General features: G+C 34.7%; 1 long non-coding RNA gene across 1 annotated transcript in view; it reads left to right on the top strand.

Annotated features, from left to right (window-relative positions):
- The window catches only part of LOC141448102 (uncharacterized), a 59,871-nt gene that overhangs the window by 5,049 nt on the left and 27,717 nt on the right, over positions 1-27,105 (top strand). The window contains exon 3 of the long non-coding RNA XR_012454851.1: positions 16,827-16,850. This is a non-coding gene — a long non-coding RNA (uncharacterized lncRNA). The remainder of the gene's footprint in view (positions 1-16,826; positions 16,851-27,105) is intronic.

Genomic DNA, 27,105 nt, shown 5'->3' with positions numbered 1-27,105 from the left:
TTCCGGTGTTTACAACTCAAATAGGAAAACGCAGCACGCTTGCTAGACTTTCTTTTTTTTACGTGGAGTAAAAAATAGTTAGAAAAAACCCTATACGTCTTAGGGAAACTTCTACTATAAATAGAAAACTAATATTATTATATAAATAATAATATATGTATATTTTGAAGGGCAGCCACGTGGAAGTGTGCATCAAAGTCGAAGCGGGTTTACTAGTGTAAAACACGTGGCCACCAACCGCACCCTAATCCAGATTTTACAAATTATTTTCTCATAATCCATCTAATTTCCCAATATTTATCATGTCTTTTTTCTTAAATTCCAAAATTGTTTTTATATTTCGTATTTTTTTTTTTTTTTTTGAAAATGGTTTGTGTGTGTGTGTAAGTAATTTTCAACCGGAAGTACCAATTTACTTTGCGAATTTTGTGACTTTATTTTGAGATTTTCCTCTGAAATGGTTCCAACAATTTCCTTGTCGTCTATAAATTTTCATTTGGAGTAACATCACAGGAAAATTCAATTGAGGGCCTCTTTGGGAGAATTTCTCAAACGGAAGTACCATTTTATTGAAAGATCATTTTTTTGAGATGCTCATAACAAACACTACTGCTATTTTATTTATTTTTTTTTGTAACTTTCTATTTCCGTTCCGTAACATTTTTTTTTTTAAGTTAATTTTTCCAGAATAGTTCGATTGAAAGGAAGTGAGAGCTTTTATCTTTTATAATAATTGTTACGAAGGTTAAATGAGTTGTGGAAATTCTTAATGTAAAGTAGATAGTTTGGCCGGAAACAGTGAATTTATTTTTTATTTTTTTTCAATAATCCGCTAGCTTCTCGGAAATCACTCTGTTTCTTTAAATTTGATACAAGAACTACTCGCAGTACAGAAACAGGAAGTAAATGTTTCTGGAGAGGCTTGAGAGCGTTACTTGGGACTTCCTTTCCTGCATTAGTATTATTAGTGAGGATTCAATACGTTACTGGAATTCCAAGTTGTGAGAAAATGTTTAAGATTGATCCTTGTAAGAGAGAGAGAGTTATTTCTCTTACTTTTTCTTCCAAAATTATTTTGTTTTCTTATTCAAAGAATGCTAAGTTATAAAAATACATTATTGGTGATGACACAAATGACGTAAAAACTGACTCAAATGAAAAATTCTATCTTTTATAGCATTGGTATTTTATTGGCATAAAATATCAGTGAAAGTTGAGAAAGCGATGAAGCTTTCTGCGAAATGGTTGTAAATTAGAAGGACCTAGAAGATCCATATATCCCTTTTGGGCTGGGTCAGGAGGAATACCATTGTGGGGCAGGAACAAAAAAAAAAAAGGGTGAAGAAAGAAGGGAGCGACCCCAAAAGGAAATCGAGTGCTTTGGGAGAGTGAGTGAGAATGATTGCGCAATGCCTGAGGGATATAGTGTCCAGGCTGGAAAGCAACCCCGCAGTTGGTTGGTAGGGAACATTCTCTCTACTACTGCCCTTGGCCTTGTGCAAGAAACAAGCGCTTTGGTATGGGGGTAGGGAGGACGGAGGAGAAATAAGGGTTTGTGTTTTTGTGCGTGACTATGAAAAAGGCAGCGGCGGGGTATTACACAAATTGTGTGCGTATTATATTGATTGGTGTACGTGCGTCTGTATGTGGCTGTGTGAACTGAGTGTAGGGGCGGTTGGGAGGCGGCAAGTATCCAGAGCTCGTCGGGGGTGGCTGCTGCGTGGTTCTCCTCCCCCTGGCAAACACGGCGGTCGTTCAACCCGTCCTCTAGGGTCGATAGGGCCAGACAGTTGTTCAACGCCCACTAATACTCACTCACCTCACGCACACAGTATTGGTGCTCGCTAACTCCAAGGGCTTTCCCTATTCGCGACCTTGTAACACTGACGCACAAAATTTTTTGTTTTTTCTTAGTTTATTTTTTTTGGTGTGTTTTTATCAAATAAAATAATTTATTACAGTAATATATTTTTATTAGTCAAGTAATTGCCTATTTTTTAAGGCAGGCTTTACATCTAACTACCAAATTAGGTGTCATGGACGGAGGCGACTAGTAAACATACTTTACTATAAACATCTCATATTTTTTTTTTTTGGCCTGGGCGTGCAGATTAGCCAAAACATCTCATATTAACCATTAAATAAAATCCAAGGGCTAGACTAGTACCGCAATACATCTTAGCTTTGCGGGTCTAGCCTATAACCGCCTAACATACTTTACTATAAATTTCTCATATTAACCATTAAATAAAATCCAAGGGCTAGACTAGTACCGCAATACATCTTAGCTTTGCGGGTCTAGCCTATAACCGCCTAACATACTTTACTATAAATTTCTCATATTAACCATTAAATAAAATCCAAGGGCTAGACTAGTACCACAATACATCTTAGCTTTGCGGGTCTAGCCTATAACCGCCTAACATACTTTACTATAAATTTCTCATATTAACCATTAAATAAAATCCAAGGGCTAGACTAGTACCGCAATACATCTTAGCTTTGCGGGTCTAGCCTATAACCGCCTAACATACTTTACTATAAATTTCTCATATTAACCATTAAATAAAATCCAAGGGCTAGACTAGTACCGCAATACATCTTAGCTTTGCGGGTCTAGCCTATAACCGCCTAACATACTTTACTATAAATTTCTCATATTAACCATTAAATAAAATCCAAGGGCTAGACTAGTACCGCAATACATCTTAGCTTTGCGGGTCTAGCCTATAACCGCTCGGCTATCGTGGCGCCCGAATCCAACCCAATATACCACAATATAGATTAGCTTTGCGGGCCCCGGTTATAGTCAAATTGGTAAAAACATTCCAATATACCTTCCAGGAGGATTTTTGGAGGGTTAGATTCCCTTTTAGCGCCTGATCACTTGTTCTTCCGTGGCTCCCATGCCACGCCTCCAGCATCTTTCCAGATGTTTTCTACTTGTAAAAGAGAGATAATTCAGTAGTCAGACACTAAGCCCCTTAATGATTCTTCTATTCTTCCTGCTAAACTCTTTCCCAGACTTCCAAATTGACCCCCAAATTGAAGACTAGGTGTTTTATAAGTTAGGTATACACCTTTCCAAAACTTATTTATTTCAGAGAAATCTCGGTGGTAGGAGGTTCCCTGAGGAATCCCTAGAAATTCTTTAGGAATCTGGAGGTTGAAATGGCCATTCCCTACAAAAGCCTTAACACCCTCTACATCCTAGAAAGCTTTTTATGGAGGTTTAAATACCCTTCAAAGGTTGGACCCTCCGTTTGCCGATTTCTAAGCCATGAAGAAGAGTTGTGCTATTGAGAAATACGTCTATCCGGATACGGGGCTTGTTCTTGTATCCTCTGTTAGCCTGCCCCTAGGAGCAGAAGTTGGATAATGAATTCCCCCCCCCCCTCAAATGGGTTCAAATTCATTAGAAAATATGTGATTTATTATTTTAGTAGAATTAAGAACTTTGGTTATCGTTAATCGTGTTTGGTAAATTATAAAAGGGTGTAGTATGGTAGCATGTTTTAAAAACGGATGTGGGAGGAGGTGCCCTCTAGTTTTAGAAGTGAAGGGGGTGTAACTTGACGGGAGCGGCTGTTCCGTACGGGAGAATATTAAGGACCAGGGGAATTGTAACTGGGCGAGACTGGCAGTCACTATAACCACACATATAACCTTTCTCCCTTCTTCACAAATGTGTGCGACCAATGCCTTCATAAAAAAAAACAAAAAACGTACACATTTTAGCTCATTTACATGGAACCAGAAGGGAATGGCAGTACCCCCTAGACCCAAAGCCACCAAACAACATTATGTTGGGGAAACAGTGAGTCATAGCTCTCTCAATCGATATTAAGGGGCCCCCCTCTTCTATTTACCGCCTCCAAAGGGGTTCTTTCTATTGCATGAACGAACCGCTCTTGATGATTCCTTTACTCTGGTTCTATTTTGAACAAGCGTAAATATGCAGTTCACGAATAAGGGGGGGGGTTGTGGATGAAATCTCCAAAGTTTAAACTTTGTAAGCTCACAGAATTGGTCAAATTTCACGGAAGTAGATGGCCCAAAAATTTATTATTAGTAAAATAAGCGACATGTCTTCATGGGGAAATTCACGTTTTGAGGACTTCCGGACTCATTGCGAAATTGATTAATTGTATTTATGTTTTTGTGTGAAAACTTCAATTCAATCTTGGAAAATTCAAATATTTCTTTTCACTTCCGCCGTGAAACTTGGCAATAACTTAACGGAAAAACTCTATTAACCAGAAGTTTCAGTTAGCAGAACAGTTTTTTTTTAAAAAGATTTTCCTCGAAAACGTTTTTCCCGATTTAAATGTTCTCTTCCTGTTATAGTGTACATCGATAATTTTTATTCGTAAAATTTTTTCAAGGGAAACGGTGTTATTTCCGCCACGGTGGTGCGGAAGCTTCGATTCTAAATTTACTGTTTTTTACGTTGTTTCCAGTTCCCACCATAAAATTAATGCTCAGCTAAAAATCTAAATCTTAATGAAAATTCTTTCTCTGAAAATTGTACGACTTAATTTTTCCTTTTTTTTTTTTTAAAGATTTCCTCAAAACTAGCCCGACCATTTTTCACTAAAGTTTGTATATGCAGATTACATATTTATTTGTATCGGAAAATTCTAATATTCAAGGTTACTTAAATTGGACTGGGCGCTAAAAATTTAAAGTTTCTAATTACGTCATTGTATAAATCGCAGACTCAGTTTATATTATGGATAAAAATTTCTTTTGAAAAAATCAATCTATTCCAAGAATTGAATACTTGAATTTTGCACCAGAATTTGGAATACTTTTCATTTCCGGTCATGAGATACGATTATTTTATTCATAATTTTTATATTTCACAAGAAAAATTCTCTTAGAAAATTTAAGAAAAACCGGAAAATTCTATGGTAGAGTAGACTCTTTTAGCCTTAGCGCTAGAGTTAGTTAGTTAGTTTTGGTCGGTTGTAGAAGACTTTTCCTTTATACAGGAGGGTTGTTTCCCTCGTTTAGGGTGAGGTTGCCAGGCAACCGTTCCAGCACCATCAGGGCCTGACTTTAGAATATAAAATGTGGTTTAAAAACGATTTTCCTTTTGTTTTAAAATAGATTTTTCCACCAATTATTTGTTTTAATTTAAGTTTATATCAAATATACGAGAATTTAAGGCGATTACTTTTTCTAACTCTGGGAAGAGGAAGTGACAAAACATTGAAATGTTCCTTTTACCGGAAGAACGTATTTTATTTCAGGAATATAAAATTTTTTCTTTCTATTGGTTTATCATTTAACGGAAATTCTCCCATCCCCTAAACGAATAATTTGGGGCGGAAAACTCACCTGACTTTTCTTACCTCAATTGACGTAAACAAATCTGGTTAAATATCTCCACCAGAACCCCTATTTAATATTTGCTTAGGACATGTTTCAAACCGAACTTACAGGCTTAACACATCTTATTTCTAAGTTCAAATGAAACTTTAGACGACTGCCTAAAGAATTACGAGAAAAATTAGAAAAGCTTTCTAGCTCAGATCGTACTTCCTGTTTTTCTTCCAACTGAGTATTTTGATTAGTAGGTGTTTAGAGCCGAACAATACACTGCAACGACACGTTAGAGGAGAACGTACCTTCATCCCTCCCAAATAATCCCTTAAAATTCCTGTTGCTAAATAAAAATAATTGACCTAATAGGTTCAATATCTACAAAAAAAAATTAAATAAAAGCATTAGAACCATTTTCGAATATAATTTTTTAAAATCTACGAAATATATTCAGAAAAAAGTTCACTTCCGGTCACTGTTTTTCCGCATATTTGGAATTTTATTGACATATTGTATACTTAATATGGTTAAAACAAGAAATAAGGCCGTACTTTGTACTTAAATGGTACTTCGGAGGAAACTGTAACCCTCATCTCACCCACGGAACTGCCTTAAGCACAATTTTCCGGGAAAAAAAATGTCTAGCTGATTTTCTCCGTCGCAGCAAGCATGTTTGTTGTATTCCTGAGTCAGAAAATTGTAGTGTAAACCGGAAACATAATTGATTATTGTATCACTGATAGTGGATGAAAGTCCTGTCAAGAGTAAAAGCTCAATTTCCGGTCTAGATGTGGTTGCAAGACCCGCAAAGCTAAGATGTATTGCGGTACTAGTCTAGCCCTTGGATTCTATTTAATGGTTAATATGAGGAATTTGTAGTAATGTTTGTTAGGCAGTTATAGGCTAGACCCGCAAAGCTAAGATGTATTGCGGTACTAGTCTAGCCCTTGGATTCTATTTAATGGTTAATATGAGGAATTTATAGTAAAGTATGTTAGGCGGTTATAGGCTAGACCCGCAAAGCTAAGATGATCATGATCTTCTCTCAAGTGAAGAGAATGACTAACCATATAATGTTTTGGAGTGTTACCACTGGGGGTAACTTCTCCACTCGTTACCTTATCATTTATTACTCTATTGTATCATTGTTACTTATAGAGCTAACGCGCTGATCGTAGCACAATAAACGCCAAAAAAAAGGTACCTTTAAAACGAATATATGTATAATATTGAGTTCATCTACATCTTTAGTATAAATTTTATGTTTCAAGAGAATTTAATCTTATAAACTGTGATAAGACGAAGTCTTTTGAGTGTTGCCTCTAGATCATTTCCTCTAAATCGGCTTCCTGTGCAACACAAACATTGATAGAATTTATTGTTCCCAACAATATTTGGATATTGTTTAAATAATTGGGAAGGAAAGATTGTAAGACATTGTTGAGATCCCCAAGTGTAGAAGCCTGGAGTAAAGGATGTGCGTTACCCCAGTTGTTGTCGTGACTAGGGTGATTCACCCTCGGTCTTGGCATTATGAGGGTACAAGAAACTTTCTGGTTCCCCCTTCCCCCCAGCCAGCCAGCCAGCTAGGGAACTAGGTTCGTTCTTGCTTCCTAGTCTACAGTTCCCTTGCTTGCTCCCTTAGCTGGCACTAAAAATATTTCAGTTCTCCGCCCATCCTATTTACCTCCCAAACAAAATGTCTTACAGACCTGGTCCCCATGGTGATACCCTCTTCGACTGGCTCACTCCCATAGAAACCTCTCTCTCTCCCTCTCTCTTTGTCGAACTCCTAACATCTTGACCCTCTCTTCTATCCTACCAGTAAGGAAACATACCACAATGTCTTCCACATAGTCGTAGTATATAAAGATTTCTTTAGACGCTTCTACTTCCTCTTATTCCTAATTTCAGGAAAAGGAGTCTTGCTGCTGCTTGCCTTTTTTAAAAAGTATTTTATTTATTTTATTATTACAGCGGCAAAATTTTGCTGTTCGTAAAACAGCTGTTCTGAACAATATTAATAAATTGAGGGAAGAAACTACCCACTATTTTGAGTATATTTTATAGCTTTAGTCTCATATAAGGAGCAAATCTGGAGGCGGTTGGCGTTTAAGATGTCTAAGGGGGATCGTCAACAACTTTACGGGAAGAGAGAGGCGATAGATTTTGCTAATAATGTGTTGCATAATTTCTTATAGCGGATTGAGGTTAGGTCGGTCAGGAAAGGAATATTGAGTTCATTATGAATAATCAGCAGGAAGCATTGACGATTGGGCGGAAGATTTTCGATTGCAAGGTTTGGATTCCCACAAGGCTGGCCACTTCCGGCTAGCGAATTCGCTTTGCTAGTTAACGGTCAGGTTCTCACAGGTTAAGATCTAAAGTTTGAACTTCCTACGGGAAGCTTCCGGTTTTGAGCTTCAGCTCATGCGCGAACTCTTTTTCTAAAAAAACCTCATTAAAAACACAATGTTGAAAATTTGACTTGACATCTTATAACTGGGAAGTAAACTAACTGAGAAACACAATAAGTGTACCAAGTTTTCAAAAATATTGTTGGAGCCTTTTACCATTTACGAAAAAGAAAAAAAAAACAACTGAATTATCGATTCAATAATATGGCACTTTTTCTAGATCTCATCATAGCTTCTGGACCAAATATTGTAGAATCTGAACTTACTAAAACTGATAATATTTCGTTTTGAGTTATGTTGACCATAATACTCTAGAAATAGACATACACCAACTCGAATTAAGCGGACTTTAATATTTGAATTTTCTTCAAATTTGTAAGATTGCCACACAATATATTTATCCCATTCTAAATAAAATCTCATCAGATCTTCTCCAGTCTCGAAGTGATAAAAGACAAAATTTGTAAGAAAGGTTTCTATATACTATATATATTTTTTTTTGAACTCCGAAAAGATTAGGGTGTTGATCTATGTAAGGGGACGTCTTAATAAAATAGGGAGGCTGAGGTAAAAATCTAACTGTTGGTTGTGGCCCGTTGAGTTCTATTTCTGGAGAGGAACTAAAAATAGTAACGCCTCCAGTCGTCCAGGTTGGCTAGGTCAGGCAACCTAATCGACCTCTTCAGAGCGGAACTCTATCTCCTTTATTATTTTTACTAGCAGACCGCGCCGCCTCCAAACTATTACAGACTCCTAGACTCTCTACTAGTTTATGTCGCTTCTGGAAACTAGGCTTAATGTTTTTGTTTTTTGTTTTTGTGATCACTCACAAGACTTCCTGCGAACTTCACGGGTTCTTCTGATTAGCTAATATTGTATTGTTTCTCTTCTAATCATTACTATCTAAAAGCCTGTTCACCCAGAGACCTTAGTCTGCCTACAGTTACGAGTGTAATCCTACAAACACTAACTGAATAACTGCAGTGATGCGGGCGATGTGTGGACAACCGTTTATGGAAATCTATTTAGTAAAAGAAATATCAACTTTGCACTACTTTCTGACGCCACGATAGCCGAGTGGTTATAGGCTAGACCCGCAAAGCTAAGAAGTATTGCGGGACTAGTCTAGCCCTTGGATTTTATTTAATGGTTAATATGAGAAATTTATAGTAAAGTATGTTAGGCGGTTATAGGCTAGACCCGCAAAGCTAAGATGTATTGCGGTACTAGTCTAGGTCTTGGATTTTATTTAATGGTTAATATGAGAAATTTATAGTAAAGTATGTTAGGCGGTTATAGGCTAGACCCGCAAAGCTAAGATGTATTGCGGTACTAGTCTAGCCCTTGGATTTTATTTAATGGTTAATATGAGAAATTTATAGTAAAGTATGTTCGGAGGTTATAGGCTAGACCCGCAAAGCTAAGATGTATTGCGGGACTAGTCTAGCCCTTGGATTTTATTCAATGGTTAATATGAGAAATTTATAGTAAAGTATGTTAGGCGGTTATAGGTTAGACCAGCAAAGCTAAGATGTATTGCGGTACTAGTCTAGCCCTTGGATTTTATTTAATGGTTAATATGAGAAATTTATAGTAAAGTATGTTAGGCGGTTATAGGTTAGACCAGCAAAGCTAAGATGTATTGCGGTACTAGTCTAGGTCTTGGATTTTATTTAATGGTTAATATGAGAAATTTATAGTAAAGTATGTTAGGTGGTGATAGGCTAGACCCGCAAAGCTAAGATGTATTGCGGTACTAGTCTAGGTCTTGGATTTTATTTAATGGTTAATATGAGAAATTTATAGTAAAGTATGTTAGGCGGTTATAGGCTAGACCCGCAAAGCTAAGATGTATTGCGGTACTAGTCTAGGTCTTGGATTTTATTTAATGGTTAATATGAGAAATTTATAGTAAAGTATGTTAGGCGGTTATAGGCTAGACCCGCAAAGCTAAGATGTATTGCGGTACTAGTCTAGCCCTTGGATTTTATTTAATGGTTAACATGAGAAATTTATAGTAAAGTATGTTAGGCGGTTATAGGCTAGACCCACAAAGCTAAGATGTATTGCGGTACTAGTCTAGCCCCTGGATATTATTTAATGGTTAATATGAGAAATTTATAGTAAAGTATGTTTGCTCCGTTTTATAGAGCCACAGACACCTAATTTGGTAGTTGGATGCAAAGCCTGCCTGTAAAAATGGGCATTACTTTATTTTACTTACTTTACACATCCTGCGATTGCAGTTACGCTGTGACTAAAAAAAAAAGATTACCACGCACTGACCATTTTTTGTGAATTTCCGGTGTACTTTTAATTTGTAAAATTAGTCTTAATACGCAATACTTTCTGTTTTAGAAGCACGTGAAAGATAATTAGTTCATTAAATTAACAGATTTTTTTTTGGAAATTTTAATTCCCGTGAAAAGCAACCCGATGCCACAATGTAACCCCTATTCAGCATCTAACCATAGTCTAGGAACAATTTTGTAAAGTTAAAGTTTAAAGGCATTAAACTTTCAAAACTTTAACAGCAACAAATTGGTAAGAACTGTAACGGTGTAGTTCGTTTATTTTAGGCTTATTTTAATTCCGGAGAGTTCTTGTCACTTTCAGGACCATTAGAGGCCCTTAGACAGTTCTGTCTGTCTGTCTGCCTGTCTGTCTGTCTGTACTACACACATTATACACGGTTCAGCCATATTCTTTAAGTCAGTTCTGAACAGCCAATATCCCTTCTAATTCTGTAAATAGTATTGGGGAGCTAGCATCCTTTTTTTAACATTGATCCCTTATTTTCTTTATTACTTTAAGTTCATTCACCTAGTCCTAATTAACATTGGTAAAAAAAAAAGGTTAAAGTAACGTAATGATATGTCACTGTTGATATGTGGTGGCGAATCATAATGTGGTTATTAGAATATTTTTATAGAAAGCCAATTGATGAAAAATGACGTACTAAACCCCCGTAAGTGGGTCTTGAGGGGGGGCGTTGTAGAGGATGGTGGAATGAAATCTATAAAAATAGTACTATTTTCTTAATAAAGTATTATCTATATCAGATTAATCTACTCAATTATCTGCTTAGAATTAAATCTATTATTAAACATTTCGAGATTTTGTGTAAAAAAAAAAATCACGTACAGAGGAGTTTGCGTGACAATCGCCCCTTTTATCATTTTTATTCATAAATACACATGGTGCGTTGTCAAGTACAAATCGATTTCGATCGATTACGTAGTTGAAAAAAAAAAATAAAATAAAATAGGAGAGAATATGCGCCTACCTTAACTGAAGAACAACAATGCTAGGTTTGATTTCTTGATAAGGGGGACGCCATTTTGTGTGATCAATATTTTCTTGTGAAGGTGGTAATGTATTTTTTTTTTAAAAGTAGGTTTCGAAACTATATTTCTATATTTTCTATTAGTAAATTGTTGCGATCATTTCAATAATTTCAATTTTGATATGTTGAGCAGTTTATTTTTTAATTGAAAAAATTGAAGCAAGAGCTATTTTGATAGAAAAAGGTAGTTAGGCTTTCTTATAAAACACTATGGAAGTATAATGTACCATCTTGTGTCTTGTTTATCATTAAAGAGGATAGATGAGTTGGTAATATTGGGAAATTTGAAGAAAACTTCCCCTCAGAAGTGCTCTTTTATAGACTGGAGCCTTCCGAAAGGTAATATCCTCTTCCAACGTGAGCAACACTCTCCCAAAGACGTGTTACCCAGGAAAGAGTACTTACTCCGTGAAGCCTAGGAAAGTCCCTAGGTACTCCGTGAAGTACCTAGGGACTTTCCTAGGCTTTGTTTTCTAAAAACTCTGTGCTAGAAATCCTTTTCGTCATGAAACGCATGATTTCTTGGAATTGGGCTCAGCTAGAGTTCGCTAAACGCTAATATATCAGCTACATCTGCGTTCTGGTTTGTTCGTCGTAAGAGTGTGATCTGCTGGGTTGCGGGTACCTGAAACGACGTCATGATTACAGAAAAAGTATCTAGTCTACTTCCCCCCCTGTGAGATAATTTTCCATAAAATATTACTTCCGCAAAGGGTTAATATTATAAAGCTGATGAGGCTATATACTTTACTTAAATTGTATTTCAGATTAAAGCTATTTAAATTAAATCACCATAGCCGTTATCTTGGGAAACTCCCCCCAAAAAAATGAAAAATCTCGAAAAAGGTGGCTCCCGCAGACCACAGATAAAATTTTGTAGACTGCGATTTGTGGAACTTTCTGTATACAGACTTTGTCGTTCATTGGTAAACCTCAAAATTTTGTATTTCCTTTGAAAAATAATAAATCTTCACTATTACAATACTTCTTTTTTGACGAGGGTAAGAGAAAGTAATTAAATATTATTTGCTTGGTCAGTGGTGGGGGGGGGGGTACAATTCTAAAGGGTCAAAAATTCCTGCAAAGTTTATTTATATATACACGAAGTTGACTGGCCGCGGACTTAAGGTCCATTTCCTGTCCGTAACCCCTCTACCCAAGATTGTCCTTTATGTTCACATCCACCCGCGCATATGTGCACAACAACCACGCGTGCCAATGTGCTTCCCTCAACAACTTACTCCCTCGCCCACTTCTGTGACAAAGAAGTAGAAGAATCAAGTAGATTACCTTCCATTGTTACCAACATAGCCAGGAGGTTTCTATCAAAATTTTTCTTTTCTTTCTTTTTAAAATAAATTGGTTGGCACAACTGTGTTCTTGGAAATATGTACTAATAATAATAATGATCATAATAATAATCAACTACTACCTAGCTGGACTTCCTGGAAGTTATTTTGTATATTAAAGTAGTTACTTGCATACAATAAGTTTGGGTAACATTAAGGTATATTGGAGATAGTAAATACTCATCAGTGGATGCGGTACTATGAGACCGCGACTATAATGTGGACAAAGTTGATGACCTCCTCGCCAGAGGGCGCTGATCTCTTTGTCATCTTGTTCAACGATTTTTAGTGCTTCCCTTTGCCTTTAGTTATTTTTTTTATAGAAAATGTTATTTCGGAGTAATGTACAATTTTTACTTCCTTTAATAAGAATTGATTTAAAAAAAAAAAAAAAAAAAAAAAAAAAATAAGGAGTTTTTGAATTTTGGGCCTCGAGAAAATTATAATGAGGAAGTTGTCTGAGTGTTCAGAATCTAGCTTTCTTTATAATACTAGAATAGGGCAAAAAAATGACGTAAAAGAAACCAGACAAGTTTGTGACAAGATTTAAAAGTTTTTGTGAATTTAGATGCAATGATACTTTGTGCACTAGTTTAGGATCATATATGGCCTCCCCAATAGTGGGGTAGGGCAGACGACAGTTTTGTTTGTGCGTCAGATCGGGTTGCTAAATGTTAGAATTTGTTGCTAAATATATATGTATTTAGAAATAGAATGAACGTATGAGGTTCTCTTTAAAATAATTGGTGCGCCTAACATGAATTTAGTTAGGCTTTACCAGAACTACATGTATGTCTTCCACAAAAGTATAATAGTGATAGTAGAATGGCTTTTAAAGTTTAAATTATATTAAGAGCATGTTTCAACATGTTTCCTAAAATATCTTACCCTTTGACACTCTAGCCTTTGCTGTCAAAAATGTAAAAAAAAAATATTATAGTTATCAATAGCATAAGCTCTGAAAGGGTCCCAGTCCCTAGTTTGGCCAAAAATAAAAAATAATTATTGATATTGGCAATAAGAGTCCAAAAAAAAAATTGAGAACTTTATATATCGATCTGATTCCATCACAGGATCCGATTATAACTTATCGAACCAAATTCCTTAACCGGAAGTACCACATTACTGATTGAATTTTGCCACTTTTTTTTTTTTTTGAGATTAATTTGAAAATTGCTCTAATATTTTCTTTTATTTTGATTACTTATTGAACACTACGATTTTTATTTGAGTAATTGAACCCAGATAATTCGATTCCTTTAAAGTGTTTTTTTTTCGATAAAATTCTGGGTCCGAAGGGAGAAGGGAATTTCTTAACTGGAAGAACACTATTGAATAGATTTTTTCAATTTTTCAAAGAACTATTCTTATCTATTCTATTTACACATATAGTGGCTAGATCTACGATTCTTTTTATACATTTCCATTGGAAAATTGTGCTGAGTGCTCGTTAAGGAGAAGGAAAACTATCATTTTCAACAATTTCCTTGTACGAAGCTCTAAATGCAGATTTTAATTTTTTGTTTTCTTAGATGGAGCTTATTAAAATTATTTTTCAAATCAGACAAAAATTGAGCTTTAAATTCTTATTGGGGAAAATAATTCTGTTATAGGTATTTGAGTTTGTTGATAAGGGAGATAACGGAAAAATGAAAATTGATAAAAGCAGGAACAGGAAAAATGGAAAAGAATTTGAAAAGTGGTTGTATAAACAGAAGAAAATATATATAGGTCTCGATAAAGGAAGCATTTTTAGCGCATTGGCCTGCAGGTAGTGCAAAGGTTCAAGGCCGGATACCACCACTCTGTGTAGGGATGGGGGGGAGGGGTTCATTGGCCCCTCCAATGGGACATTGTACCCATCTTTCATCAACTCTCCTCCAGTTCCCCTCCACGGGGCCAATCTTACAGGCAGCGATCCTCAGGGACTTCTCACTTACGATAGAAAATTTAACAAAAAAATAAAATAAAACTATATCTCCAGATCTATTACTATCTCACTTCCTCCTTTATACTACTTCTAACTTCGCTATCCTTCTCCTCCTCCTTGTTCCTCTTCTTTGTTAATCCTCTTTCTATTTCATATTCATCTCACGTAGTTCCTGTGTACAGAGCACACTCTTCAAGAGAACGAAAATAAATTCAAGAGTTCCCTAGGGTACTTTAATAAGAGGAAGTTTATTGTAATCGTGTCCACAAAACAAAAAGGACTTCCCTAATTGGTTTATGCGTATTTTGTTGCAATCGATTGATTGATTGAAGTCAATTGTTAGCATTGCTCAAAAATTGAAAAAATTGCTAGAGTTTAAATTTGATTTCCAATTTAAATACTTGGCAATAAGCTTTACCGGAAGTAGCGGAAGTTGAAGCAGCTGCGCAAAAAAATATCTGCTTCTGTTATTGTATAGCACTTGCAAAGGTCTTATCCTTTTGCAAATATTCTGACGGTTCTCCGATCTCAACGTTATTCGCACTTAACTCTGATTCTTCTTAGATTTTTATTAATATTATTACAGATTATTACAGATATTTATAGTTCATAATTCGTGATTACTTTTTTTTTCCAATTTTATTTAATTTTTTATGGCAGGATAAAATATTTTAGTGTCTAAAGAATATACTTATTGTAGTGAAACATAGTGCTGCGTTAAAATATCTTAACGGCCAATGACACGGTGCATTGCATTGCACGTCATAGCACAATACAGAACTGCGCTTCATAGACTCCTTCCTCTAGGTTGGGGGGGGGGGTGACGCGAGCGGTTCTTCACCGTGTACGTATGCTCATAGTATTTGTAATTATCTTTTTTATTTTTTTTTATTTCACGACTAATAAAGATTCCTGAGTTATGTTAGGCTTTAAACTGCACATAAATCATTTAGAGAAACTTTTTAATTTATAACATCCGCCCTACACCTGTTACGAGGAAGTTTCGAGTTAGTTTGTTTCCAAATTTTGGGCAATTGGAGTATGTACAGGAAATAGTTTTTTGCGCTCTAGCTAGTAGGGAGGGGGGTGGGAAGGAAGATAGAATGAGGTTCCTGCATTGGTGCCAACAGTACATAAGCGACCAAAATCTTAACCGGAAATACTGCTCCAAAACTAAGGATTTTTTTTCCTTTATTTAGAAAATTTTCTGTAAACAATATACATACGTTTTACTCATGGTTGCCAAAACAACATTTCAGCTAATTATTACGTTAGTAAAACCGTATTTTTCACTACACTGGCGTTTTAGAGGCGGTGCTTAAAATAGTATTTCCCAATGAACATCCTCCAATAAAAATTAAAAAAAAAAAAAAAAACATTTTTCCTGAGAAAATTATACAAATGAAATTGATAGTCATTTAGGTAGGGAAATTTTAAAGAAAACCATATCCAAGAAGTTCTTGGAAATCCGCCTAGGAAAATAATTATTTGAAATAGTTATTTATTTAACAAGTGTGGAAAGTAGTACTTTTCCTCACGCGAGGCAGGGTTTGCACGCACGAGCGAGCGAAGCGATGCGAGTGCAAGTGCAAATTGCCGAGTGTGAGGAAAATACTTTACACTAGAGTTAAATATTATATTTTTTCTGCAACCATTTATTAACTAATAAAATTAAAAATTTCATTTTTACAGTCTACAAAAAGTAATTTATTTATTATAAACATTTATTGTTATATTACAATTATTTACATTACTTACGTATTTACATTACTTATTACATTTTCTGCTGTTTCTTTTATTGATGGAGGAGTGTTTTCTAAACAGGCATCACTAGAATCCATTTTAAATTTCTATAAGGTAACATTATAACCTTTTTAACTGTTATAATTAATAATTATTTTTTTAAAATATTATTTTTATTTCTATATTCCTTTCAATTTTTATTTTATTTTTTTAATATTTATTTTTTAATTATTTAGTTACGTTAAATAAGCTTATTAAAGTTTTACAGAAAATATTTATGTTAATAACAAAACTTAGGGAAGGGATTAGCTATGAGGTTAGCATACTGTACTCCCACGCGGAGGTCCCGGGTTCGAATCCAGCAGCTGACCCTTAGATTTTCTCTTCCTAGGAGCTTCTTACAGCTCACTGTCCGGTGATGGACAGTGTTGTCTGTAACGAGAGAACACTGTCCGGAGGCCGGCAGTGCACTGGAAAAAGTTCCGGGCGCTATAATGACCTCAGCTGTTGATGCGCCAAAAAAAAAAAAAAAAAAAACATCAAGGAAGCACAATAAAGTTTTTCCACACACTAGTGTGGAAAGTGACACTAATGGGAATTTTTCCCCACTAGTGTGGGAAGTTGGGCATTACACAGCTGATTTTAATTGAGTAATGAGCACATTCCTACATGGTTGCAGAAAAATAATATTTTTTTTAAATTTTTTGTTTCAGATTGGTGGCTTAGCCCATTTATCGGTGAGTACAAATCAATCAATGGTTATAAAATTGTCGTATTATTTTTTTTTTACGATTTTCCTTAATTATTACAATGTATTCTTGGTCATTAAGTTTTACCATGCTTCCGTTTTTAGTTGGTAACACTACTGTTATTGGAAGAGTTTTTTTTTTTGTATCTTCCTGGGGTTCTACGTCGCCCCGAAACATCTAGATTGACGATTTGATACTTTCTCTGACGTTTTATGTTTTGTTTCACCATTTTTTTTGGAGGGGGCAGAACGGAAATATCCATTTTTTAGGTCTAATGTATCCAAAAATTATATTCTGTTGTGCTTTTATTCAACCTAAGCGAACAAAAATGCCCCCCCCCTTTCCAAATTAAGAATGTTTAAGATGATATTTCGCTTAGAAACCACCAGAATATGCCACACATCTGTTAAATGCCAACTTGCCTTCAATCAGAGGTCCAAGTTTTACACATATTCAATTTTCAACATTATTAATAATTAATGATGCATCTTACACATGTTAAGGTTAAAAAAAAAATAATAAAAATAATAGAATCAAAATGTTACGATTAAATCTAAAAATGACGCACTCGCTGCTTTTACGTTAATAAGGGAGTATAGTTCCAGCTCTAACTCCTAGATGGCTCTAACAGTTCAATTTATACCACTTCCAGGCTGTATAATTGATTTTTGCTCTCTTGTTTCCTTTATTTTTCGTAAAAAATTTTATTTTTAGTCTATGAATTAGAAAATAATATTTTACAAAATTTTGAAGAAGGTTTCTATATTTTGATATTTTAAAAACTGTAATTTTTTTTAATATTAAAAATAAATTGATTAAAGTAAGTAAACTTTAAATTTAAAAAATAAAAATAAAATTAAAAACTTTAATTAAAAAACAAAAATGAGATAAATATAAAAATAAATAATAAAAAAAAAAGATAGAAAATATATCAACGTTTGCGTTTACATTACAGTCAACCATACTGTAAACATACTTATGTGAATGTACTGGTTCAAGGTCGGCAGATAGGTTTGGAGGTTAACTTAGGTTTGTTTTTTTTTTGATCGTTGCTTTTTTTTTTTTTTGATTCTGACGTTCGTTGTTTTTATTTTTTGAACACTTGTTTTTTATTTTTTGTAATCATCACTTAACTTTTAAAAAAACATGTTATACTTTTGAATTGATTATCATTTTTTTTAAAAAAACATGTATACCTGTACGTGTATATATTTTCTTTGAAATCAATTTAATACGAGTTAAAAAAAAAAGAAAAAAAAAAATAAGTTTTCAAGTTCAATTACTAAATATTGCGACATATTTCGTTTGAAATAAAAATTATTAAATTGCATAATTGTTAAATCCTATTGCTGCATCTTATTCTTTACATTGCATTTTTTTTTTTTTTTTTTGCCAATTCTTTGAAATCTTAATCTTCACTAGAGATCGTTGCTTTAAAATCCTGCTGAGTTCGGTAAAAAAAATTTGTTTAGATATAAAAAAATATGTATATGTTTTCGTTTGCTTCTTTTTATAAGGATATCTTTTATTCCGGAAAATCGATTTCTGTATTTCGATTTAATGCTATTGTTGCTTTAGATACCAATATTTTGCTCCAAATTTTCTCTCGCGATTTTCTTATAATCCTAGTTGTACTAATTACCTCCACCAATCATCTATTAGTAAAAGGAAGTAAAAAAAAAAACGGAAATGATTGAATTATTTCTAAAATTGCGTAACAAATGAAACATTTTGAAAAAGATAAAATGTTTGAAATAAACTTTTGGCAATTAACTTTGTAATAAAAAAAAAAAAAAAAAATACCCTTTTATTATTAATTAAGGGCCTAAAGGGTTTAGTAGGATAATAAATTTTTTTAAACGTCCCGTAGAAGAATTACAAATTGATATTGTAAATATTATGACACGCACTGAAAATGTGTTTGTCATGGTGGTGTTACGGCCAGAGATATATTGCAGGAGCGCTTGGCAGTCCTGGCAACGTCACCCAGTCACATGACCTGGCATTGACCTCGCTGGCATCGTGCGGCCTTATTCCCTACTGGCGCCCCCCTCCACACATTCCCCGCACTAAATATACAATAAGCTTGTAAATACAGTTGTAATCTATCTACCGGCAATATATTCACTTCTTCTTGATACACTCTTTCTAAAAAAAAAAAAAGGACTATCAATTTAAATTTAGTGTCATAGAATTAGGAACTTTAAAAATTTGAAATTTTTGGATTTGGGATTAAAGCTAGGTAGGGCTCAGAATAATAGATTCTGCTTGGAGTATATAAGGACGCCAAGGCGCCTCGGTAGCCGAGCGGTTGTAGGCTAGACCCGCAAAGCTAAGATGTATTGCGGTACTAGTCTAGCCCTTGGATTTTATTTAATGGTTAATATGAGAAATTTATAGTAAAGTATGTTAGGCGGTGATAGACTAGACCCGCAAAGCTAAGATGTATTGCGGTACTAGTCTAACCCTTGGATTTTATTTAATGGTTAATATGAGAAATTTATAGTAAAGTATGTTTGGCGGTTATAGCCTGAAAAAAATAGGCTATTACTACTACTATTATAAGTACACCACCGCTCGGGACACTCAATCGCATCCAGCCATTGTATTCACTCCCTGAGGATTCATTCTTACACTCTCTTCACGACCTTACTCAACTCGTCATTCAATAATCTTCTATACCATTCAGCCCTTCAGCCTCCCTAATTAATCCGAATATTCCGCCTATTAATTATCAGTTACTTAAATCTCCTTTTCGTGTCTTTACTCATCGACATCATCCTCATCTACACCTAAAACTTAGAAGATACTTACACTCGTATTTTCGGTAAAAACTCTGCACGATTTCAATATCTTTTCTTCTTTACGATAGACGAAATCAACTACAATGTTGCTATGGTAATTAAAGGATAGACTTTTGTACTTATTGTGTGTACACGATGTTTGCTATGAGTTAAATGCTGTCCTAGAGTCCATTGACTGGAACGGAGTTCCTCTCTGGTATAACCTGTGCCAGCTCTTGGACGCGAATTAATCTGCTAGATATCTTTAACAATCCCTTCACCACCTCCCACAGCTGGTCATGGCTAACTAATCACTTTAAAATTTACCAATCTAAAATGTTAATTCATCTTTTTAAAGATTAAGACTTCCTTAATTAGATGTTGCTGCGTACATCTTGGTCTAGATGTAATCAGTCTAAAGTTCTACAGGTGGCGTCTGGGCGCCATTATAAACTGCGAAATCCGGTTATCTGTCTATCTAATATATTTTGAACTTTTTTTTTAAATTTTTTTCTGTCCAAAGCTTTAAACTTAATTGCAGTTTTTATTATTTGAACTTTTGCTTGCACCTGTCGGGCTTCTGTTCAATAGAAAACTCAAAGGGAAAAAAAGAAAGTCATTTGGCATCACAGAACCCCCCTTTAACCAAAATTTTCCTGGAAAGTATTTCAACTAATAGTGAGATTTGAGTAGAGGGTATTGTCCAGGATATCTCACTTTATCTGCCGGAAGGATAGGAATACGGTTCCGGTAGATTGTTGAGGGTAAAATTTATGTAGAGTGATTTTGGTTAGCCTTTATTTTCCATTTGCAAATATCCAAGTGAGACTGGAAGGATCAGATGTGAATTCCGGGATTTAAATTGTGGATAGGATGGACTGCATCATCGGCATTCGATGAAATTAAAGGGTTAGGACTGCTAGTAACTTAAATGCTTGCAAAACTTCTTACAGGGAATAGAAGAGAATCACTAATCTGAACTCATTACTTATCTTAGTTAGGGAAAATATTTAAAGTCACACATAAAAATATATGTATATGGCTGTCTGTATATATCTTTACATATTCAATATTATGTATAACAATATTTCCGGCGGGAGAGTTTAGAGCGGTTTGTATATCTGGCCTTGTAATGGTACACTGCCCTCTACATCTGCCTGTGCCACGGCCTCCTCTATTTATTTAAATCTATCTTTTTTTTAAATTCTGTCTTATATATTCTTACTGCTAGTAACTATTAACCTTCTTTATTCCATAAACTGTTTTCCCAATTTCCTTTTGGAAAAGTGGGCTACAAGACTTCTGCGTACAACTGAGTGGGGAACTCATTCATTAAATCAATCAATTATGCACAATTTTTTTTTGTTTATTCCAATCACCGTCTTACGTAAATAAATTTTACTGCATTTTTTCTCGAAATCTATTTAAACGAGTGTATGCTCTTTATTTTAAAGAATATTTGAGAATTTTATCTTTTATAGGAAAAGGTGGGAAAAATTTATTAAAGTTGGGCGTTTTTCAGCATTACACTTATTCGTGCAATTTTTGACGATCAATCCTTTATACATCCTACGGAGCAGTTTTAATACTGCGGATTCCCAGCTTTGAGTTATGTTGTCATACCTGCAGTTGGACAGACAGACTCACAGACTAATGACGTAAAAAGTAATTATATCGTGTATAACAAAAATATAGATACTTCCGGTAAAAACTGAAAATTACGAAATTCCCTCAAATTCTCGAACGTATTTAAACATGGTTTTTAATTTATTAATTTAAATGTAGGCCTTTTTTGTTTTCATTTTCTTTATTATTATTTTTTGAATAGGCTTATTTATGTACAACAGTTTTTTTTAAAGAAAGTAACATTAGAATTAAGCAAAGTCGTATGTGGTTCGAAAAGAAACCTTAATAAATACGTCAAAAACATACTACGTAGATGGACTACAGCGTCAATACTTAGAAAGTTAAGACCCTCTCATGTTCTTTAGAATGGACAGGCTGGATATTTTCTTCACTTTTTTTTTTTAAGGCTAAGCCCCGCTTAAAGTCCGAGTAAGACCACCCCACTCTGCCCCCATCCTGTTATTATTGTAGTAAAATTAGTGCGAATAAACGCATGAATTGTTGGAAAGAAGTCTGTTAAGTGCAGTACAAGTGCATATATGTGTCGGTATTTGCACAGTGAAGTAGTAAAACAATACTTAGTATACGGTGGTTACTCATTACGTAACAATACAAGGTTACTTGTGTGGGGCCATATACCTATATACACCACTGCAATTCCCCTCTAGGTAAAGATATCAGGTTGCACTAAAGTGGGACGGAAAGAGGAGAGTTTTTTTTTTTTTTTTAAATTGAGTTCTATATTGTAAACTCAATGGAAGAAATGTGCTGTTGTCAGGTGTTCCCTGGGACTAGTCCCGTTTCCATGGTCTAGTCTTCCTCCACTTCTTTGACAGTGAAGCGTGGGCGATGTTAACGTGCGAACAATGGAGGGAACTATAGTTTCAATAAATAGAAATAGTTTAACAGTAGTTAAACAGACCAGCAACTGGACAAAATGTTAAATTTGAGTTCTCAGCCTATTTACCTGAATTTGAGTACTCCTTGACCATATAGACCGATTTGAGGGCGCCACGGGTAGCCGAGCGGTTATAGGCTAGACCCGCAAAGCTAAGATGTATTGCGTTGCTAGTATAGCCCTTGGATTTTATTTAATGGTTAATATGAGAAATTTATAAGTAAAGAATGTTTGCTAGTCGCCTCTGCCACGACACCTAATTTGGTAGTTGGATGTAAAGCATGCCTGAAAAAATAGGCATTACTTTACTTTAGATCGATTTAAAAATCAAAAATTTTGTTCTCAAAGGCCTCAAAAACTCCATTATCGTAATACTCTTCCAAATTCGTTAATTTTTGTTACCAATTAACGAGAGCAATTAAATTGATGATAAGTTCAATTATTAAATGTAAACATTTTACAAGGTTATACGAAATTAGTTTACTGGGACGTAAATAATAATAATAAAAGTAATTAAAAGTTCCATTTTTTTTCTAAGTTTTTATTATAACCTAATGAAAAGTGCAGACAATGAGTCATCTACTTAGTTGTTAATAGTTTCCGGAATGTCTAGACAGTTTACGAAGTATTTCGTCATTAGTTTTATTATTGAATTAAGGGTGGAGGGGGTTCTGCGTGAGCGTTATTTGGTTTCGACGGTCTCATTGGGCAGGAAAAGTGAGTTAGTGACATGAATTTTTCTTGTGGAAGATTTGTATCCATTAAGATTTATATATTTTGGGCAAATTTGGAATTGTTTGGGACTAAACGTAACACTATAGTACTTATCTGAGTCTTGGACTTCTTCAGGTATCCTGGAGCTTCTGAGGATATCTTAGACTAACAGCCTTCAACACTAGTACACAAATAGAGGCTCTGGCAAAATCCCAAGTTGTTCTACATCCCGTGCTGAACGGTGGGAATGAAGCCTTCTGGATTCAATCGGGGCTTAATTCTCAAAGTAAGAGGTCTGTGTAGTGGCTTATGACTAAGATTAATTCGACAGCTTCTCCGTAACCAGTTGATTTTGCGTGTACTTTGAGCAAGATAACCAGCAGGGCAGGGTGTGTGGGTACTACTCAATATTGCTTAACCACTTTTTTTTTTAAACATTTTTCCCAGGAAGCATTTTGAGTATTAAGCATTAATTGAGGGGTGAAATTGAGCTCTTCCGTTCTAGTACATGGCATTACTTACGTAATTCTAAACATGAGTTTGGGGAAATAACAGTATTTCGAGGATGCAGCAGAATAGTAAAGTTTCTTTCCGATTTCTCTGTAATTTTGAAGGCAGCCATCGACGGCTTTCATTTGTTTTTTGAGCTTATCAAGTTTTCCAGCCACAGCTTCCTTCTAGACCTTGGTAATATACGGAAATCAGAATGGCCAAATTTGGTATTCAGGGAGGACGTGCTGTAAATCCGTCTCAGTTTTCCCATTGCCAAAGCGTCATATGGTACTACTACAGAAAAAGTGCCGTTTTAGTTTCTGTAACCGGAAATAATACTCACTTGTTCAATAAATTCTTTTCGGTTAATATATGTCCGATATGTCCAAGTGCATCTAAGACGTCGTATGGGTTAGCCATCAGCGATTTTTTTTCAATTGGGTCCAAACTCGAAACCCAATCGCTGCGTGTTTTGCTACTTTTTATTTGTTAGAAACAGGAAGAAAAATTTGGTAGTAAAGTATGTGCATTCGCTCCCGTCGAATACTTTAGGCGCATTACTTTATCCTCATGCTTAAATATTTTATTTGAAACATTTGCGCAGTGAAATGCATCTTAAGTTATTAGTTGTAACGGGAAAAGTAGGGGGTGGTTAAGCTTCTCTCTAAAGTTCCATTCAAATATAATGTACAGACTCATTGCTTTACAATCCTAATACAATAACTGGGCGCTACAGCCTGTTCCGAGCACTGGCCTTCTCATCAAACAGCTTCTCCATCCTCCTCCGATCCTGAGCTTTGGTTCCCCAGTCTGGAACAACCAGCGTTCTCCAAGCATCTCTGTCCACCTGGGGTCCACAGCTATCCACCTTTAAGGCCTGCCGAGTCTGCTTACTCCCTGGGGATTTGAACATTAAAATCCGTTTAGCCAGCTGTTGTTTGATAATCCCTAATAAGAATAAAAAATTTAAGGACAAATTTTAATTTTAAAGAACTCTCGATTGAGCGGTGTCCTATTTGAGGAGGCCATACAATGAGCACTACTGATCTCTAACTAACTTTATTTATATGAAGATTATTACAGAAATAAAATGAAGAGTGGGGAGCCACACTAATACTAAAACATACATATTATGAAATATATCACATCTCCACTCTTTTAAAACCATATTAAAATAAGATTATACCTATAAAACAAACTCATATTCTTTAATCTCTCAATCACAATTTGTCTCAATACGTAGTCTTAGAGGCTGGCTCATCTACATAACTATTAATTGCCACGTGCTCTGGTACAGGAATGTTTACTTTCTGGTGAACATTTGTTAGGGTCTTCCATTCAATTGTGGGGGATTCTTCATCTTTGCTTACTCTTGAGGAATACTTAATGGCTTTTTAGGAATCTTCTATTCCTTGTTAGCATTCCGCCATCTTTCAGTAACTTCTAGGACTAGCGATTTTTCCTTTAAACCAGTTTTTGTCTCTGTACATTCGAATTCGTTCATCTTTCCGTAAAGTTTTAAGTTGTTTGCTATCTCTGTTGTAATATCAGTTTTGTTTGATTATTTTTTAATGATTCTTTTTTATCTTTTGTGCTTTTTCCTCTCATAAATATAACATTTGGAATTATAAGCTGGGCAATTATTTATATAAAGATTAATACAGTAATAAAATGAAGAGTGGGAGCCACACTAATACTAAGACATACATATTATGAATTATATCAAAAGCGGAAGTGTCATTTTTACTGAATAAATTTCGTGTTTGCATAAAATAGTTTTAAAAAATTTATTCGAACAGAGAAAATTTATTAAAATAAATAATGGCTTATAAACGACGCGGCGTAATTTTCATGACAAAATTGAGTAGGGGCAAAATTTAAGGGCTAAATTGAGTCCAATTGTGACCTTGGACTGGAATACCCACTTATCTGTCATGGTTTTCATTATAACCTTCCCCCACAGACTGGTACGTTCTAAGGCACACAAATTATCGTAAAAAACGGCGACACAACTGAACATTTGAACTCCCATGAACTTAGCACTTCAACTCAATTGCGACTAAAACAAACACAGTGCATGCATATTTCAGTAAGGGGACAGACTGACACACTCATAAGAAACATATAACACAGACGCGCGCACACGCTACGTATGGAAATAGATGTCTTCTGGTATGGACGTAGAGTGGCTGTTCTCTACCCCAGTTGTTTTGCTTGTATACACTTAGGTATACAATATACCGGTATAACCTTCCTTTGGTTTAACATTAGATATCTACCGCTGTAGACTAACTGCATCGATATTTCTACGCAACACCCTTTGTTAATACAACTGCCAGCTACTTCTTTAATTTCTATTTTCAGTTGGTTCCCCCCCTTTAAAGACAAATTGATTCCCTTCGCCCTCACCTTACCAATTACCTTTATTTTATTTATTTATTTATTAATTTTTAATTTAAGACGCATGAACATCTGAGATCACTTTCTGTGCTCTGCCGCGGAAAGTCTTCTCTCGTTACAGGCCTCGTTATTTATTTATTTTTTCTTTAAATTGATAGCAACGCCATCTCGGAGCAAGGACAAGAACTTTTCACCTTGCCCAATATTGTGCCAATGTATACAAAGAGCTTTTATATATTCAAAAAAATTAAAAAAAAAAAAAAAAATATATGTTTGACCTTGATATTTCTTTTTTTCGGCTATGATCTGTTGAGCACTGAGATCATGTTAATTCTATTAACTTCATCATATTCCTCATGTATAATTATTATCCTTCAAACTGAACAAGGACATTACTTTGTGTCGCAACAAGCGCCGCCATATCGATCTATACAAACAGTCTTCCTCTCTCTCTCTCTCTATCAACATGGCACTGCCTACTTAATTAACTTCCTTGTTTTTATATATATATTTTTATTTTATGTTATTTTGTTCCATTCAATTTTTTAAAAAATTTTATTTTTAGAATTTTGTTGGTCATTAATACTTAATTTATTTTTAAATCGACCAATTTTTTTCGTATTTAATTTTATCGAAATTTAGAATGATTAAAAAATTAGTTTTGTTACGATATCCAAGAAGTTTGCAATGATATAAATCGTACTGCTGTAAGGTCCTCTGCAACGGAAATAATTGGTTTTTTTTTTTTAATGGTGTGATTATGTGAGTGTATATTCGTCTCGATTTTTTTCGATTAGTTTATCGATTTTGACCAAAAACCTTATTGTGTGGGCATCCTTTGTTGGCATCTAAAATAAATATAAAATAAATTTGAACTTTCTGCAAAATTTATCGATTTTTGAATTACGATAAAAACAATTAAAAAAAAATACCATTCTCAGGAGACTCTCAGGATACCCAAAAAGAAAACTATCTCAATTCTTGAGAATCCTTATCTCCTTTTTGCTAGAGTAGAGTAAAAGGAAGTAAACAAGAAAATGACATCCGATTTAAATTCGATCGGCTTTTTTGACGATGTTCAACTGATGCGGTAACTACCTGACTGTTTATAATATCTGCTAGTGAAGTTGTGGCTTCCATTGTGGCATCAATGTCTTAAAATAGCCCTCATTGTAACGGGCTGCCTTTTGTGAAATTAACCACTTTAACTGCTTTATTATTACATTATGTAGGTTAACTATATATATTTATTTCTTATTAAATTTTCATAAAAAATTTATAAGAAATTGGTTAAGTGAAAAATGCCCAATTTTTAAGAAAATTTCTTCAC

This window comes from Rhodnius prolixus, unplaced genomic scaffold (genome assembly GCF_049639745.1).
Source record: "Rhodnius prolixus isolate KJV_2025 unplaced genomic scaffold, Rpr scaffold_13, whole genome shotgun sequence".
Classification (NCBI taxonomy): Eukaryota; Metazoa; Arthropoda; class Insecta; order Hemiptera; family Reduviidae; genus Rhodnius; species Rhodnius prolixus.
Note: the sequence above shows the minus strand (reverse complement) of the source record. Positions and strands in the feature narration are given on the sequence as shown.